General features: G+C 37.6%; 1 long non-coding RNA gene across 1 annotated transcript in view; it reads right to left on the bottom strand.

The window, feature by feature from the left end:
- Window positions 1-16466, bottom strand: part of LOC117802408 — a 287733-nt gene extending 271267 nt beyond the window's left edge. Inside the window, exon 1 of the long non-coding RNA XR_004625791.1 lies at window positions 16307-16466. This is a non-coding gene — a long non-coding RNA (uncharacterized LOC117802408). The remainder of the gene's footprint in view (window positions 1-16306) is intronic.
- Between the last annotated feature and the right edge of the window lie 1713 nt (window positions 16467-18179).

Raw genomic sequence — 18179 nt, 5'->3', positions numbered from 1 at the left:
CCACCTCCAGAAATATATGAAACAATAATGGTGATAAAAGAGATTCTTATATTATTTTGAATCTTTCACAGAAAGATTTTGAATTTTCAAAATTATAACAGGTTAGATTTGTATTCATCCATACTAATGAATTTTCCTTCTACTGTTTTACCTATGGTTTTTAATCAGAAATGTATTTGTATATCATCAAAAATCATTTGATAATCTATTGAAAATCTCTGATAATTTTTGTCCTTAAAATGTTAACTGGATGAATTAGATTAATAGATGTTCAAAATTAAACTTTCCATATACTCCTAGAAATAACCCCATTTCTTCATACTGTTATTAGTTTAATATATCTGTATATTATTTTTCTTTATATTATTTTCTGAATTTTGGCACCAATATTCATTTGGTAGAAATGCATAATTTATAGTTGTGTAATTGTTCATCGTAGTCTCTTCTGTTCCTGTGTGTTTCTTTAGTACCAGATGTAATGTCAGTTCTTTCCGATTTTGAGTCCTCTCTTTTTTTCTTGATTAGAGAAATTGATTGCCTATCTTACATCACTCACAAAAATTAACTTGCAATGAATGAAAGACTTAAATGTGAGATCTGAAATCATAAAACTCTTAGAAGAAAACATAGGGAAAAAGCTCTTTGACATTGGTCTCGGCAATAAATTTTTAGATATGACACCAATAGCACAAGCAACAAAAGCAAAAATCAACCAGTGGGGTTACATTAAATTAAAAATCTTCTGCACAGCAAAAGAAACAATCAGTAAAATAAAAAGGCAACCCATGGAATGGGAGAAAATATTAGCAAACCATCTATCGGATAAGGAGTTAATACACAAAATATATAAGACACTCATACAACTCAATAACAAAAAGCAAATAATCCAATTGAAAAATGGGCAGAGGACCCGAATAGACACTTTTCCAAAAAACACATACAAATGGCCATAAGGTGCATGAAGAGGTGCTCGATGTCACTAATCATCAAGGAAATGCAAATCAGTATCACAATAAGGTATCACCTCACACCTGTTAGAATGGTTGCTAAAAAAAGACAAGAGATAGCAAGTGTTGGTTGAGGATGTGGAGAAAGGGAACACATACGCACTGTTGGTGGGAATGTAGACTAGCACAGGTTTTATGTAACAGTATATAATTTTCTCAAAACATTAAAAATAAAACTACCATATGATCCAGCAATCCCACCTTTGTGTATATGTCTGAAGGAACTAAAATCATTACCTGCACCCCTATGTTCGTAGCAGCGGTATTCACAATAGCCAACACACAGAAACAACCTCGGTGTCATCAATGGATGAACAGATAAAGAAAATGTATATATATAATGAAATCTTATTCAGCCATAAAATGAAGGAAATTCTGCCATTCATAACAACATGGATATAAGGGCATTATGCTAAGTGAAATAAGTCAAAGACAGATACTGTATAGTCTCACTTACATGTGGAATCTAAAAACCCCAAAGTCACAGAAACAGAAGAAGAATGATGGCTTCCAGGGGCTGAGGTGGTACAAGGGTACAAGCTTCCAGTTACAAGATGAATAGGTTCTGGGGGTGTAACGTACATCATGGTGACTATACTTAACGGTACTGCATTGTATACATGAAACTTGCTCAGAGAGTAGATCTTAACATTTCTCACCACACAACAAAAAGGAACTATATGAGATGATACATGTGTTAACTAAACTTATTCTGATAATCATCTCAGAATACATACGGGTATCAGATCCTCACATTATATACCTTACATAATGTTTTATGTTGATTATATTTCAATAAAGCTAGGAAAAAAAATGAAAATAAATAAATGTTTTTAAAAATAAAATTTGAAAGTATATGTACACAATAATAATAGTATCTGTTTCATAGAATTGAACTAAAGATTAAATGAGTGATTCCACTTAAAGTGTCTTTCAAAAAAGTCAGTTCTCAGTAAGTTTTAGCAATGATTGCTATTACTATTTTTATGATATAGAGACAACATGATTATCTACCTAGCCTATAGAAGAGAAGCTCAAAAAAATCTAGAATAGTAAGTTTGCTGGATAGAAAATAAACGTGTAAAAATCAATATTCATCACCAACAAAAATTGGAGCGTGCATCTTTTTAAATATTTAAAATTACAAAAAAAATCATCCTGGGAATAAGTCTCAAAAAAGTTAAGGGAGATCTTTATAGAAAAAAAGTTTATAATACATCAAAACACACAGAAGCAGAAGCAGATAGAGATGCATAACATATAAATGAAAGGCTTTATCACAAAAATGACAGTCCTCTCAAATTAAACTATAAAATCAATGCACTTTCAACCCCAACAGGGGTTATATCAGAAGCTTAAAGGAAAGATATATCACATCCTAAGGGACTCAATACAGAGATGTGATGAGAGTTAGAAGGAGGAAGTTCTTTGCTATCTCTCCCTTCACTACCACAACCACCACTACCTCCCGCCTGGTGGAAGGGAAGGAATGGAGTTAGGGAAATCCAGATGGCACTGGAGCCTTGTAATATGGGAGTTGTGTGCATAGACGTCTGCATCTACTGCCACATTGGCTAAAGGCCAGAGAGGGAGCCAGAGAAATAAATTCTCTTCGCTCTCTCTCTTCCCAATCTCCTGCTGGTGTTTCCCATTGGTTAAATCCAATAAGAAGTCAGAAGCCAAAGAAATACAAAGGAGATAGCTCCATGGACAGCTGGTCTAAAGAAACAACTGAAGAGTATCCATCACATAGAATGCTTCATGGAATTTAACAGGCAGACTCTAAAATAATATGAAAGTTTATAAAAATAGCTGAGACAATTTTGAAAAATAAGGAGTAGAATTCTTCCTGACAAATATAAAGACAGCTCATACTGTTAAAAGGAGTAAAGAATTAAGTATTGGATTGGCACAGAATTAGACAAACCAGTGGAACAGAATACTAAATCCAGAACAGATTTAAATATATGATACTTACATACGCCAGACTTGGCCTTACAAATCAATGGAAAAATTATAGTAGGACAATTGGCTATGCACAGGACGGGGGTCGAGGTGGAGGTGATCTACCTCAGAACAACTGCAAAAAAATTCCAACTATGCCAGAGACCTTCGTGCAAAGTATTAATGCTTCAACAGGAAATTGGATGATATCTTTATAATCTCTAAGAAAAGATTTCTCAAACAAGTAAAGCCAAATTCGTAAAGGAAGTAAATGATAAAGCTGGGAGTAATAAAATTTCAAAATCTCTACATAATAAATGACATTGTAATAAAATTTTTAGAGAGGACAGTTAGCAAGAAAATATTTGCAATGAATGTAAATGATAAAAAGTACCCTAAACATACAAACAAAAAAGTGTATTTTAAAAATCTAAAGTACGGGGGAAGAAATAACAAAGTATTTAAAAGGCAATTTACAAAGGGAAGATTTAAATGGTCCTCATAAAATACAAAAAAATGCTCTGGAGCCCCTGGGTGACTCAGTTGGTTAGACTCTTGGTTTTGGCTCAGGTCATGATCACAGGATCGTGGTGTTGAGCCCCTTGTCAGGCCCTGCGCTCAGCACAGGAGTCTGCTTGAGATTCTCTCTCTCCCCTTCCCCCTCTGCCCCTGCTCGCACACGTGCACACTCGCTCTCTCTCAAATAAATAAATAAAATCTTAAAATATATATATATATAAAAAATGCTCAGTAGCACTAACTGGGTAAAAGAAAACAAAACACCAGTGAGATATTTAAACTTATACGTGCAAAAAATAAGAAGTCTGGTACTACCTCATACATTGCTGAAGGACAGGTGAACTGGCAGAGAATGCAGAGGACAGTGAGAGAATATCATAATCTGTGAGGATAGACAGGTCTGTAAAGATCTGCTGGAAATAGAAATCTTCTACCCTCTGAACACCATGACCACATGTTCACAATTTGACTACATACTTAAGTATCTATAACTGATATATAAAATTACTTTTATGTTCATAAAGGTTGTGAAAGCGATGTAACATTATAATTACCCTCTGAAGCTTTCTTTTTCACTCAAATTTTAAAGATTGATCTATGCTGACACATGGAAATTTTAGTTCATCTTAACATCTATATAGTATTCAATTGCTTCAAGACACCATAATTAATAATTTTTAGAATTTTTACATTAATACAAATGACATTCTTACAAATCCATGTCTCTTTATGCCCACATGCAAGTTTTTCTAGAAGTAAAATTGCAGAATAACTCCAGAAATGTAATACCATACAGTTGGTAGACTACGTTGACGTGAAAAAAGATATCCAAGAGACATATAAGAAGACAAGGCACAACACATATTTATTAAAATGTGTGTATTCTTATCTATCTGAGCATAAATAAATATGATATATATGAGCATGATATGTCTATATTTTAGATATATCTCAGGAAGGAAGTCAACATTTTTGAGTGGAGAGGGAATTGAAGGAGGACTTTTATTTTCCACTTTTAATACATCTATGTTGTTTAAATTTTTTACAACAGATATGCTTCACTTGTTTGCATTGTGTTTATTATCCTACTACAGTCTAGTAAAAATGTGCTTCAATATCGGATGGAATGTTTACGGTGCATATGCTTCACAAACTAATAATTAAGCAATTAACTTATCCTTCAAATAAAGTTTTCTTCATATTACTACTATATTACAGCCCAGGAGCCATGCTCTCATTATTGAAAATTCTTAAAAGAAAGAAAGAGGGGAAAAATAAAAGCACTTGCTGAATAACGATGCCAATTATTAACACTATTCATTGTTTCTTCATTTATCTATGTGGAGGTGGTGGTGGTGGTTGTTGCCAAATTTCTTTTTCTTATGAAACTAAATCTTCAAATATCATTCATGCCTAAAAAGTACCAAGACAACTCAAAATTTTAAATGTATCACATACCTCTTATTAAAAAAAAAAAGCCATATATACCTGACAGTTTAAAGGATCTATGTTAACTTTAATGGTATGAACTGCTTAAATACCTACTGTTTACCAGGAAATTTACTTACTACCTTTAATCCTCATGACAACCCTAGTAGGAAGGTACTATCATCCATGTATTGCAGAAAAGGAAACCAACATTCAAATATGTTAAGCAATTTGAACAGTGTCACCTCACAAATGAATGGCAATTATTTCAAAACAGCTCTTTATGGCTTAGAGTCAGCTTTTTCCAATGACCATTGTCTCCCATTTCTCTAATAGGAAAACTAAGCTTTTCTGTTTAAAATAAATTTTCAAATTTTCTTTATATAACATAGTACTATCTGTAAGTAAAATGTAATAATTTTTCTCTCATTGAGGAGAGAGAAATGGGATTCATCTTTAAAAGCAGAGACACCCCCCCAGCACCCACATGATGAAGTGCACATGATCAGATTCACACCACAACTGCTAAGTGAGTGGGAGCCCACAACGGACTAAAGGGCTTGTGAGTTCAGAGTCTGTAATCGACAAAATTGTTACCACCATTTAAAAAAGAGAGAGAGAGAGAAAAGAATGTTACTCTTTGCTCTTCATGAAAACAGATAAAAGTGAAACTTGGTAATTTTAAATTATTCTTTTAGCTACTTTTTAGAACAAGTTAGTGATGAAAATACCTTATTTAAAACAATTTATTTAAAACAAACATTAATTCCAATTTAAAAATGGGCAGAGGAACTGAATAGACATTTTTCCAAACAAGACATACAGTCAGCCAACAGGCACATGAAAATATGCTCAACATCATTGATTATCAGGGAAATGCAAATTATAACCACAGTGATATATTACCTTATACCTGTCAGAATGGCTAGACTCAAAAAGATAAGAAAAAGGAGGATATGGAGAAAAAGGAAACCTCATGCACTGTTAGTGGGAATGTAAATCAGTGAAGCCACTAGGAAAATAGTATGACGGTTCCTCAAGAAATTAAAAATAGGATTACCATATGATCCAGTGATTCCACTACTGGGTATTTACCCAAAGAAAACAAAAACACTAAGTCAAAGATATATGCACCCCAATGTTTATTGCAATTATTTATGATACTCAAGATATGGAAGCAACCCAATTGTCCACAGACAGATGAATGGATAAAGAAAATGTGGTACACACACACACACACACACACACACACCCTGAAATATTACTCAGCCATAAAAAGAATGAGATCTTGCCATTTGCAAAAATATGCATGAACCTAGAGAGTATTATGCCAAGTGAAGTAAGTCAGACAAAGATAGACAAATACTATATGATTTCACCTATATGTGGAATCTAAAAAACAAAACAAATAAAAAACAGAAACAGACCCATAAATACAGAGGGATTGGGGTTGAGGGATGGGCAAAATGGGTGAAGGGGAGTGGGAGATACAGGCCTCCAGTGATGGAATAAATAAATCACAGGAATAAAAGGCACAGCATAAGGAACATAGTCAATGGTATTGGAATAGTGTTGTATGGTGACAGATGGTAGCTATGCTTGTGGTGAGCACAGCATAATGAACGTATAGTTGTCCAATCACTGTGTTGTGCACTTAAAACTAATGTGACACTGTGTCAACTATACTTCAATGAAAAAAAAAAATTTAAATCCCAGTAAGACTTGTATCTTATACCACTGAGCGGCAAATTATTCAAAGAAATTCTCCAACTAGATATATCTCCATTGAGTGTAACTTAGCATGAAATAGAAGATTCCTTTCACGTCATTTTTCTCTATATGTAATTTTATCATAAAAGACATACAGATACATGCAGAAAAGTATTTAAAAAATAACCAACACCCATAAGAGAACTATTCAGATTAACAGAAGCTATCACTTTGAAGTTTTGCTTCAGATATTTTTTATTCATTCAAGAAGTATTTATTTACTTTTTTGTGAAAATAAATCATACTTACTAAAAATTATTTGGCAAATAAGGAAAAGTTGGATAAAAAACTAACCATAGTCCTATGACCACCATCAACATTTTGAAATACTTTCTTTTATTGTTTAAAGAAAAACAGATTCAGTTACTGGGTACCGGGTGGTGGAAAAATTTTAACACCTTTTGCATCATTTTTAAGAATTTCTTTTTTTTTAAGATTTTATTTATTTATTTATTTATTTATTTATTTATTTGACACAGAGAGAGAAAGAGAGCACAAGCATGGGGAGCAGCGGGCAGAGGAAGAGGGAGAAGCGGGCTCCCCATGGAGCAGGGAGCCCCATGCCAGTCTCCATCCTAGGAACACGGAATCATGACCTGAGCCAAAAGCAGACGTTTGACTGACCCACCCAGGCACCCCTAACATTTTCTACAAGTTGATAACTATGGTTCATCCTCGTAACAAAAGTCCACAGAAATAGTGTCAATTACCATTGGTTTTAAGATTGGTATCTTAATTTGTGTCTGCAAAACCTAAGGGAGCAGATATTTCTCTGAATTTGTTTTTCAGAGTCCAAGGATGGTTATCCTCTACCATGAATGTTGTAAGGAACAAATCAAAAAGTCCCAGACTTTACCTTTTGTACTTCTTATTCAACATCTCAATAATCTGCCCAATTAATTCCGCCACTTCTGTCTAATTCCCTCTTATTGTTCATGGTACAAATCTTTCTTTTGTGTAGTAATTACTGCATAAATACTTGTTTCTCCATTTATTCATTACACATTTTTAAAATAATTGATACAGAATTAAGAGATTTCCTAAAAGATTAAGTTTAAAAGTAACCAATAAAAATAAACCAAGGTATATCATCAAAAAGGAAGGATTACTGGCAAGAGCTACTATATATATTAGGCTAAATCTTAAAGCATCATTTCACACTGTGTCTGGACTGTAACTTTGGGTTACATTAAGGCAATATTGCTAAGAAATATCAAAGGAAATATAGCTCCAAGTGGAAAATAATTTGTCTCTAGTTTCTTGAATTTCAAATTTGGGAGAAATCAGCAGAACCAGAATACAAACTTGTGTGGTACTTAGGCAAATTAACTTCATTAAAACTTAAGTACAAAAACTCATCTGAAACTGAGTAATTAAACATGGCTACACACCATGCTTCAATAGCATCTGTATAGACTCTTCCTGTGTTACACTATGAAAATCAATCTCAAGTCAAATTTTAGTTGAAATACTTTTAAAACAGAAAAGTCCACCTACAATTCTACCACCCTAAAAATTAATGTACAAATAATAAAAATATATAAATTTTATAACAATGTAAAACTACCTAGATACAAAGAGTTTTAAAAGCTTTTTTTTTTAAAGATTTTATTTATTTATTTGACAGAGATAGAGACGGCCCGCGAGAGAGGGAACACAAGCAGGGGGAGTGGGAGAGGAAGAAGCAGGCTCATAGCAGAGGAGCCTGATGTGGGTCTCGATCCCATAACGCTGGGATCACCCCCTGAGCCGAAGGCAGACGCTTAACCACTGTGCCACCCAGGCGCCCCTTAAAAGCTTTTTATGCAGTTCTTAAGGTATCACCAAGAGGGAGGACAAATAAATTGATGAATAAATGAATAAATATCTCATCCCTTTTCTTTCAGTGCTATTTATTTAGAAATTCACTAATTTAAAATAATCAATTCCCACAATTCTCACATTTTTAAATGTTCATAACTTTAAAAATTTGTTCGTCTGCATATATTATATATTATTCTCCCCAGATCCTTCATATATTTGTGTTTTGCTCAAACATTATCTGGTTTATTCATGAGGCCCCTCCTTGCTGTCACCATCACACACACACACACACACACTCACATACACACACACGTACACACTTCATTCTTTAATACTTAAAGCATTTTGTGACAGTCCCTCCTACTTGGCACATCTCCCTCCTTGGGGCTGTCTGTGACTCCAAAACTGCCAGGCTTTCCTGACAATAGGCCTTGAGCACACTTCATTTGTCCCTCTGTTAGAAAACTCTTCCCTTCTCTCTCCATCTAATTAACTCGTTTTCATCCTTTCGATCGATGTCAGCTCAAGTGTCCCCTTCTCGAGGAGGCTTGCCCAGATCTCCCTCGCTAAGTCAAACTCCTGGTACTGGCTTTCTCCCCGCTGTGTTCTTGTCCTTCAAGGCATTCACTCTGGGATGCATGTATTTGTTTCTGTGGTTACTTAATTAATTTCACAGAAATAAAACTTTGCAAAGAGGCAGTAATCATGCCACATTTTGTTACTCATTATACCACCAGGATCTAGCCAGGGAATACATATTAACAGGAAGTAAAAAAGAAGGGAAGGAGGGAAATTGATTAGGTCAAGAGATGACCTCATAGTAAAAGAATTCTTTAACTGGCCTCATTTGGTGACCTGAAAGATGACGAATTGGTAAATAAAATACGTTTGAGAGATACATTGTTTTAGCTTTTTCCTTACCATCTCTTTCACTGTAAATGGATGTGGCTTAGTCCTGATTCTTTTTCTTTCTTGTTTTTTTTTTTTTTTTCATTTTCCTCTATAGAAAAAAAGTAATCTACCATATATCTTAGGCCAAGTTTGTTTCAAAAGCAGAATGTGAAATAAAAAGTTACATGCAAATAGTAGAAGGCGATCCCAGAAAGTAAGAACGAAGCACCAGGTAAAGTGAAACGGGGAATAAAAGCCAATACAAGTGAATGGAGTTGGGTCATCACCATGGCCAAGTTAGTTTCCACCCAACCTTGACCCTGGGAAGAGCTACAGAAAGCCTCTCTCTCTCTCAGAACTACCCACCCATTGCCACTGATTGAGGGGTTCTCTATGTGGTGTTAGCTCCTCCCCACTTCTAAGCTGCACTTTTAGGGGCAGAGGGAGAAATAAGACATGCTGGTAAAATCACAAAGCAGAAGTTCAAAGATACTGAGCATTAGTTTAAGGTGAGAAGAAGTCAACACAAGTGAGGCACAGCCTACCTATAATGTTTGCCATGGTCACAGACAGTACTGGAAGTGAGTCTGAAAGGATATATGACAGGGTCCAAGAGGCATATGACATACCTTATGAGAATCAAAGCATTGCTCAGCAGGGTATCAGTCTCAACTTGAGCAAGCAGCACCATAGTCCCTGATTTACCACTCTCACCAAGCTTCAGTGAATTTCTTAATGTACGTTAGGACCCTGAAGGGAAGGAAGGCAGGCCAAGAACCCATTCCAGGCATTCTGAACAACTTGGTTGTATGTCAAAAACTCAGTGGTTTCTGTTACCTGGAATACATAATCACTTAAAAATAGCATTATATATTTTAGTTCACTTTGAGTATCTATCTGTCACTAGACAGATTCAACAAAATTCTAGGTCAATCCACAGAAGTGAAGTTAATAATAGGCCATCCTTAAAGTATATTGTTAAAGACATTATTTCTAAAACTACTAACCACCATTTGCAACATTTCTCCTAGGAGAAATATATTCTTGGTATTGGGATATTCATCCATACATCAATAAGAAAAGAAGGTGATTCACTATTAACTTGTTGACTCTTATATGCAAATGACAAGGCAGCAGTCTGTATCAGTTGCTTATCTGAGTAACAATTTGAAAAACAAAGGACAGTTGTTTCTAGGAAGAGAGAAGCTCCAGAACCCACAGTGTTCACTGCCTATATGTGGAATTTATTTGTAAATTAGGGATTCATAGATCATGGGGCGTTTATGTTCAGGAAAAAAAAGTGGACTTGTGTGTGTGTGTGTGTGTGTGTGTGTGTGTGTGCATGTGTGTGTGTTTGTGTGTGTGGTGTGTGTATGGCACTCTTAAGAGAAAGAAAAGTTTTGCCAATTAGTTATATTTAGTTACCATGAATCTGAATTTACTAGCTTTGAGGTTTCAGATGGAGGAAGCATCCAAGGGGTGAGCTGAATTTTGATGGTGCTTTTTTCCCCTGGGATGAAGAGCGGGGGCATTTGCCAATCTAGACACACACCAAGAGGCTGAGAATATGGGCTTTGCCTGAATAGGGACCGTGGATATGGGATAGAGAATCCAGGAGAAATTTTGGCGGTCTTGTGGGGCTGGAGATTAAATATATGTATGTGTGTATATATATATATATATATATATATATATATATACACACACATATATACGAATAAGAATCAATCAATCAATCAATAATTTTTAAAAATTTAGGGACAGGAGGGACCAAGATCCAAGTGAGAAGTAAATGATGAAGTATCAAGCTGACACAGGCATGGTTTTACCTCATGACATTTGCTGACATGTGAAGCTGCACATACGATGCTAGGAAGAAAGCTTCTGAAAAGAAGATCAGGATTCTCAGAAGTACTACCCTGAATTGTGTTTAGTACCTGTGAATGCAGCAGTGAATGCTCTAAATAGCTATGCTTGGCAGCTAGGTTCCCCTGCAAGGGATGAAGACTATTAGTACTTGAGTCAGCTCAGTCACTGATTGGAATACAAGGATTAGCCACCTCTCCATTTTCTTTGCCTAGTGGAAAGCAAGCTGACAACTCTTTGGATTTGGATAAATCATCTAGAGTCTCTAGAATTTTTATACACAAGTACTAAAACCAAGACTAAAGAGAAACACTGAAAAAAAGCTCCCAGTAATCCAGTTATTGGCATTAACTGATGAAACTTTAAAATAATTTCGGTTAGTATGCTCAAAGTAACAGAGGAAATGGTGGAAAAATAGATTAATTGGTATCTATAGAAAAGAATGAAATGCACATTTGAAAACCAAAAAAATACAATAACTAGAGTAATAACCCATAGAAGAGCTTGGCAGAATAACAAGTATAGTGATGGAGAGAAGGTTAGTAAACTGGAAGAAAAGGCCAAAGGAAAACATCCAAACAAGCATAGAGAGAAAGAAAAAGTAGCAACTAGTGTAATAAGTATAAGAGCATTTTGGGCACAGTGAAACCATATATTAAACATATAATTGAGATCTCAGAAAAAATAAAAGAAATAGAGTGGAGTAGAGCTCTAGATCAAGAATTCACCAAAGAATTTCGTCCAATGAAACACATCAATCCACAAATTCAGGAAGTTCTGCAAACTCTAAGGAAGATAAATAAAAAGAAAACCATACCTAGGAACATCACAATAAAACTGAGGAAAGATAAAGATGAATGAAAAATCTTAAAATCAGCCAGAGACAAAGACATGTGATCTACAAAACAACAAGACTGACAGGTTGGATGGAAGAGCCCAGTCAAAAGAATAACTAGTTAAAGTGGTAAAAGAAAAGAATGGCCACACGAAAATTCTATACCTATTTTACACAGTCTTTAAAAATAAATGCTGTACAAAAATATACTCAGGCACAAAAAAAATGAAAGAATTTGTTGCCAGAAAACTTGCAAATTAAAGAGATGTACAACCTATTTACGACTTTATGACAAATTGCAATAAATGAATTGTCAAGAATGCCACTAATTAAAAATAGCAGATGTTTAAAATAGAAATCAGGGGTGCCTGGGTGGCTCAGTCGTTAAGCATCTGCCTTAGGCTCAGGGCGTGATCCCGGAGTTCTGGGATCGAGCCCCACATCAGGCTCTTCCACTGGGAGCCTGCTTCTTCTTCTCCCACTCCCCCTGCTTGTGTTCCCTCTCTCACTGGCTGTCTCTCTCTCTGTCAAATAAATAAATAATAAAAATCTTTTAAAAAAATAGAAATCAGCTCATTTACTGTGTGCACCATACCCTGTGAGAAATGCAGGGCAGATATTACCATTTTTATTTTTATGGAGAAGGAAACTAATGTTCATGACATTCAGAAGCCTATCCTCAATTACACGACAAAGTCAAAACTAGAACACATATTTCCAACCCCTTGTTCATCATTCTGACATGGGTAAATAGAAAATACATGATAGAAAATACATGATACATGATGCCTGGCTGGCCCAGTAGAGCACATGACTTTTGATCTCAGAGTTGTAAGTTCAAGCCCCACATTAGATGTAGAGGTTACTTAAAAATAGAATCTATAAAAAAAAATAGTAATAGTGTCATAGAGGTCTGTTAAGTTGCACCATGTGTCCAATACATAACAAAGGGATAATTTTGACTTTGGAGATTTGTCTCAAATTTTCTTTAATTTTGTCTTTACAAACTCCATTAATGATGCTATTTTTATCCCAGTGAATAAGATATTATCACACTCCTGATATTTTCTACTGTTTCATAACTGTCAACTTTCACTCTTAACTTAGCACTCCAGAAGCTGAGACACCAAAACTTTTCTGTCAAAAATATTTTTACTGACCAATTTCCATACTGAAGGCCTATACAAAAGTTAACACCACAATGTTTTGTGATCCATGAAACATCCTTAAACTAGAACTTGAAAAACAGCATGGAAAAGACCATAAAACAGTCTCTGACTGAGTTCAAGATATAATTTTGCTTCAAGGAAGCAAGAGTCTCACTATATTACAGACATCCTACAGTATCTCTTCCAATCAAACAATTGGAACAGCGAAAACAAGAGGCCATCTAACATATACTTAGTCCTCCTACAAACTCTTCTTAGAAATCTTCCAGTATTCTGACATCACGCTCTTTTCTAGGACCTAGAAACATCATTATTGCCTACTCTGGGCAATATACTATAGTTTTGCTTTTGTCTTATAATGCAACTTCTTTTCATCTTTCCCAATTAAGCAACCTTGTGTAATGAAATAGCCAAAATATTTGTGAATACCTTAAAGAACATTGCGATAATATTCTCTAGTTCATGGACATTATTTTGTTATGTTTTTAAAAATAATATTGTACTGCCAATCAAATATACAAAATCATATATATTTAAAAATGCTTACACTTTCTGAGCACTTTTCTCACATATTCTAGTGTGTGTGTGAAGTCCCAGACCATTTTTTACCTTCTTGGATACAAATTTTTGAAACAAAAGATTTCAAACTTAAAACATAACCTGTTATCTTTAATATAGATTTTTACTTACCACATAAAGGGAGTAAAACATTCTATTGTGAAAGGAACTATCATTCGCCAAAAACCATTAGCCAAATACCATATGCCTCATGCTTATGACTGCTCACTGATTGTCTGATTGGGATTATGTATATTTTATACAAATGTACATTTTTATGTTGGGTATACCCCATCACCTAAGCACATCAGCAGCCTGTATGTTCACTGGGCTAGTTTCAAAGAGATTTTGTCACTATAAATGTAAGAAAAGCAGCCAGCATGAGCAACAGGTTCTCCGAGAACCTTCATTTAAAGCTCCTTAACTTTTACCATAAGGAGATGAGTACAGACAGTAAAGTTAAAAAGAAATAACACTTTTGAACAAACAGGTGGAGCCCTTTGTGATAAGAAGTCGGGAAACAAATAATGAAATAAAAATTATTTCTGAATCACGGAGAAAATATTGCTGCTAACCCCCAAAGCCCTGGGTACAGGTAAGCTCATATCACTGGTCTCTCAATATAATGTAACACACTCAAAGATGTAATTATGCACTTACCAGAAGGAGAGACAAGTGCACAAAGACCACACAGTGAGCTTTTCCAAAAGCAAAACTGATGTGACATCCTCCTAGTCCCACCATTTATACTTAGTAAAATCTCCCTCCATCATTTCACCCAGGTAGTTCCTTTTTCACTTCCACCACATTTTTAAATTCCAATAATTTTCCATCATGTCCCATCTAAAAAGACCTCAACCTTTATCAGAAGATCAATCACTGGTCAAGAAAATTTACTTTTATACCTCCATATTTAAAAAGATCACCTGTCTTCAAAGAAAAAGAAACAGTCTAAAGGAAAACCAGTAAGCCTTTTCTAAGAAAAAGAAAATAAAATTACTATTTGAATTATAACTAAGGTTGTTACTTTCTTCCACCCTAGCATTATGTTAGCTGCTGTAACATCAAACTTGTATACAAGAATCTCCTTTGTATTCAGGGATGATTTATTATACACTAAATCCATGAATATAAAACAGCTCTTAAATTTTTAAATATTTTAGATTGCAGTGAATAAAACTTCAAAAGAAAGTAACTGAACCCCAAAGCAACAAAATTTCATTCCCTCTACTTTTTTAAGAAAGTGTTTCTTTTGGAAATAAATTGACATTAAATTCAAATATTCCAATAGGTATCGCCACTTCTCTGTGATCCGAACATTGGACTCTTCCCAAGCAGAAGGGATTCATTGATAAAACGTGTGTCAAACCTGCAGGTAGAGAGGAGGCGTGGGTATTGGTATGTTGGCTTTCCAGCACTTACACACAGCACAACTCTAAACTAAGACACCTGAGCAGGTTCCAAATCGTTTCTCTTTAAGCCCTGAAAGCTCTGTAAATAGAACAGATCTCAAACGCGTTTAGCAAGAAAACCTCTTCCGAAACTACTGAATAACAAAAGGGATTGCCAGGAAGACATGGATCTCCCTAACTGTACACTGAACCTGCCTCTAACGCCATTCACCTGCCACAAATAATCCTCAAGATAAACGCTTCAGAAACCAGAGGGGGGAAAAAAAAGAAGAAAGCCAGCGTGGGTCTCTCTAAGTTTGCTCTTTGACTCACACCACTTGGGGAAAGAACTTGGGCTTCTTTCGGCCTCAGTTGGTCACTTCACTTCCAGGAGCTCAAGAAGCTAGCCCTGCACCTGGATAACTGCGACACTCACCGTGGGCGCAGGACACTTCTGGTGTCTTAAGTCCCAGTTCTCAGTCCCGCCTGCAGCAGAAACACAATGGCATCCCTCTCCCTGGCGGGCGGGTGCCGGGCACTGGGATCTGACTCGACAGTTGCGGAGAGCCTGACTCAGTTTTGAGCGCATTAGCGCTACACCCAAGACAAAGGCTGCCCTCGGTGGTCCTTGGCGTCCGCCCTCCCTGGGTGATCGATGCCCGCCCTCCTCAAGCCCACACTGGAAGCTCGTGAGCCTGTAAAGTGGCCGTCCTCGATTCCGCGCTTTCCGAGGGGTGCGGTTCGCTGACTAGTATGAAGCTGATGTAAACAGCGCGCAGCGCACTGGGGAGCAACCAGAAAAGGCTAGCGCGCTGGGCGGGCGAGGGCGGGCCAGCGGAGGCAACTACCCCCAGGCAGCCGGCTGGAGCAGCCTCCGCTACCCGAGCGGCGCCCGCAGGCGAGCCCGCCGCCCGAGAGTTGGGTCCCAGCACCCACCACGAACCCCAGCCAGGAGCCTCGGCTCCTCCGCGGACCCACCGGGCAAAGGCACCTGCTGCCCGTGCTCCGAGTCTGGTACGGTGCCAAGCCCCGCTCGGGGTCAGGGACACAGGCGCCCGGGACGGCGAGCCGAGGAGGGTGCGGGCTCGCAGCAAGGCTGATTGAATGATCTTTGCAATCACTCACCGGCGGAGGGCGAAGTCGCTCAGGCGGCAGCCCGGCGGAGCGCAACGAGCATCCCGCGGCGCAGGCATCCTCCCATCCTTTGTCAGTAGCGGGCGGAGCGCTCCTCCCCAGCTTGCGGACGTACACCCGGCTCTGACTCGGCTTCCCAGCCCTCGCCCCTTCTCTCCTCCCCCTCCCCTTCTCCGTCCCCCTCTCGGAGCCGGCACTCACTCGGCTCCCATGATGTCATCCGGTGGAAATCTGCCATGCTCAAAGACTAGAATAATCCTGCGCTCACGCGGGTAACGCGGCGCGGGCGGAGGCGGCAGCAGAGCCTTTCGGCGTACCCACAACCTGTCTGCCCAGTATAACTGGAGTCCAGGCCAGGACGAGGAAGGGTCTGCAAAAAGGTGGCTCCGAGCGGGGTGGGCGTGGTGGGGATAAGGCCCAGGACGAAAAGTTCGGTCTCTGCTGAAAAGATTTCTAACTCAGTGTTCAGACTGACGGCAGATGCCAAGGGTAAGGAGAAAGTTTTTGGGGTTTTTTTTTCTTTTCTTCTCAGCCGCTCTTGCGCCCCAACACGGTGCTGGGCCCCTATGCTACAGCCAGGAGAATGACTAAAACCCCAGGGATTCCAGAGCTCCAGCTTCAGTGAGAAAGTTTAGGATGTCTGACCGGTGGCGGCCTCAGTGAGGAGAAGCTAAAAGGATGAAGAAAGACTCAAGGTTTATGCGGGAAAGAATCTGAAACAAAATATCGGAAAACTAGGGAGTCACGACGACACTGACACGAAACTGACGGCGAAAAGACCGCTGCTCCCAAAAGAGAAACCAATAGCAGAAAATCACCCGTGGCCTTAGTTTTTCCTCATTTCCTCTTCACCAAATACTTTTGGACACTCTAGCGGTGACTTCCTCGTGGCCTCACCCAAAGGATTGCCATCGGTGATGAAAACATTTAAATCACAAGAGGTTCATTAAAAGCCATAAAAGATGTGATGTCAACTCTATTTTTGCTTGATATTCTTTAAAGTATCAATGGTGTTTTATTGGAGGAATAGACAGTCTCTTCTGTACAATTAAGGGAAACACACACAAGCACCCCAGATATGAGATCCAGCCCTCCGCCAATCCAGGGTGGTTTCATGTTGAAAACTTGGTGTTCAAAAAGCAGATCTGAACAACTGATCTTTTGCATTCATCAATCAATGCTTCAAGGAGTGTCTCAAAGTCCCCTATCACCCTTGGAAGAAACTACAGTTGCTTAGTAGAGCACTAACAGTTAATGCTGATCAGACAAGATTAACAACTGATAGTGCCTACTAAGGAACAGGCAGACTCTGCCAGTGACTTCATCCACCATCATCCTTTAAAAGTGTAGAGACTAGGAATATCATTTATTGCAAATATAAGTACAGTTAGGGACTCCTTAATCTTTGTAAATACAAAGAGAAAGACTCAGTATAATAACAAAGACTTGAAGGGTGTATTAAATAGGCTTGTTAATCCATTGGCAGAATTGTGAAATCCACTAGGATTTTTCTTAGGAAAAGGTAATAAATTGGGAAAAAGCAGGATCAGAAATTGTTTTTAAAAATAAAATATCAAAAAAGGGGCACCTGGGTGGCTCAGTCGGTTAAGCGACTGCCTTTGGCTCAGGTCATGATCTCAGGGTCCTGGGATCCAGTCCTGCATCAGGCTCCCTGCAGGGAGTCTGCTTTTCCCTTTCAGGCCCTCCCCCCTCCTCTCCTCCCCTCCTTGTGCTCTCTGTCTCTTTCTGTCTGCCTCAAATAAGTAAATAAAATCTTAAAAAAATAAAATAAAATATCAAAAAGGCCATGATGCACATAGTTTGAAAATAGTGTAAGAAATCTAAAAGTGTTAACTTAATATTT

The sequence above is a fragment of the Ailuropoda melanoleuca genome, chromosome 5, assembly GCF_002007445.2.
Source record: "Ailuropoda melanoleuca isolate Jingjing chromosome 5, ASM200744v2, whole genome shotgun sequence".
NCBI lineage: Eukaryota > Metazoa > Chordata > Mammalia > Carnivora > Ursidae > Ailuropoda > Ailuropoda melanoleuca.
The sequence above is the reverse complement of the archived record's forward strand: the minus strand, read 5'-3'. Positions and strand labels throughout refer to the sequence as shown.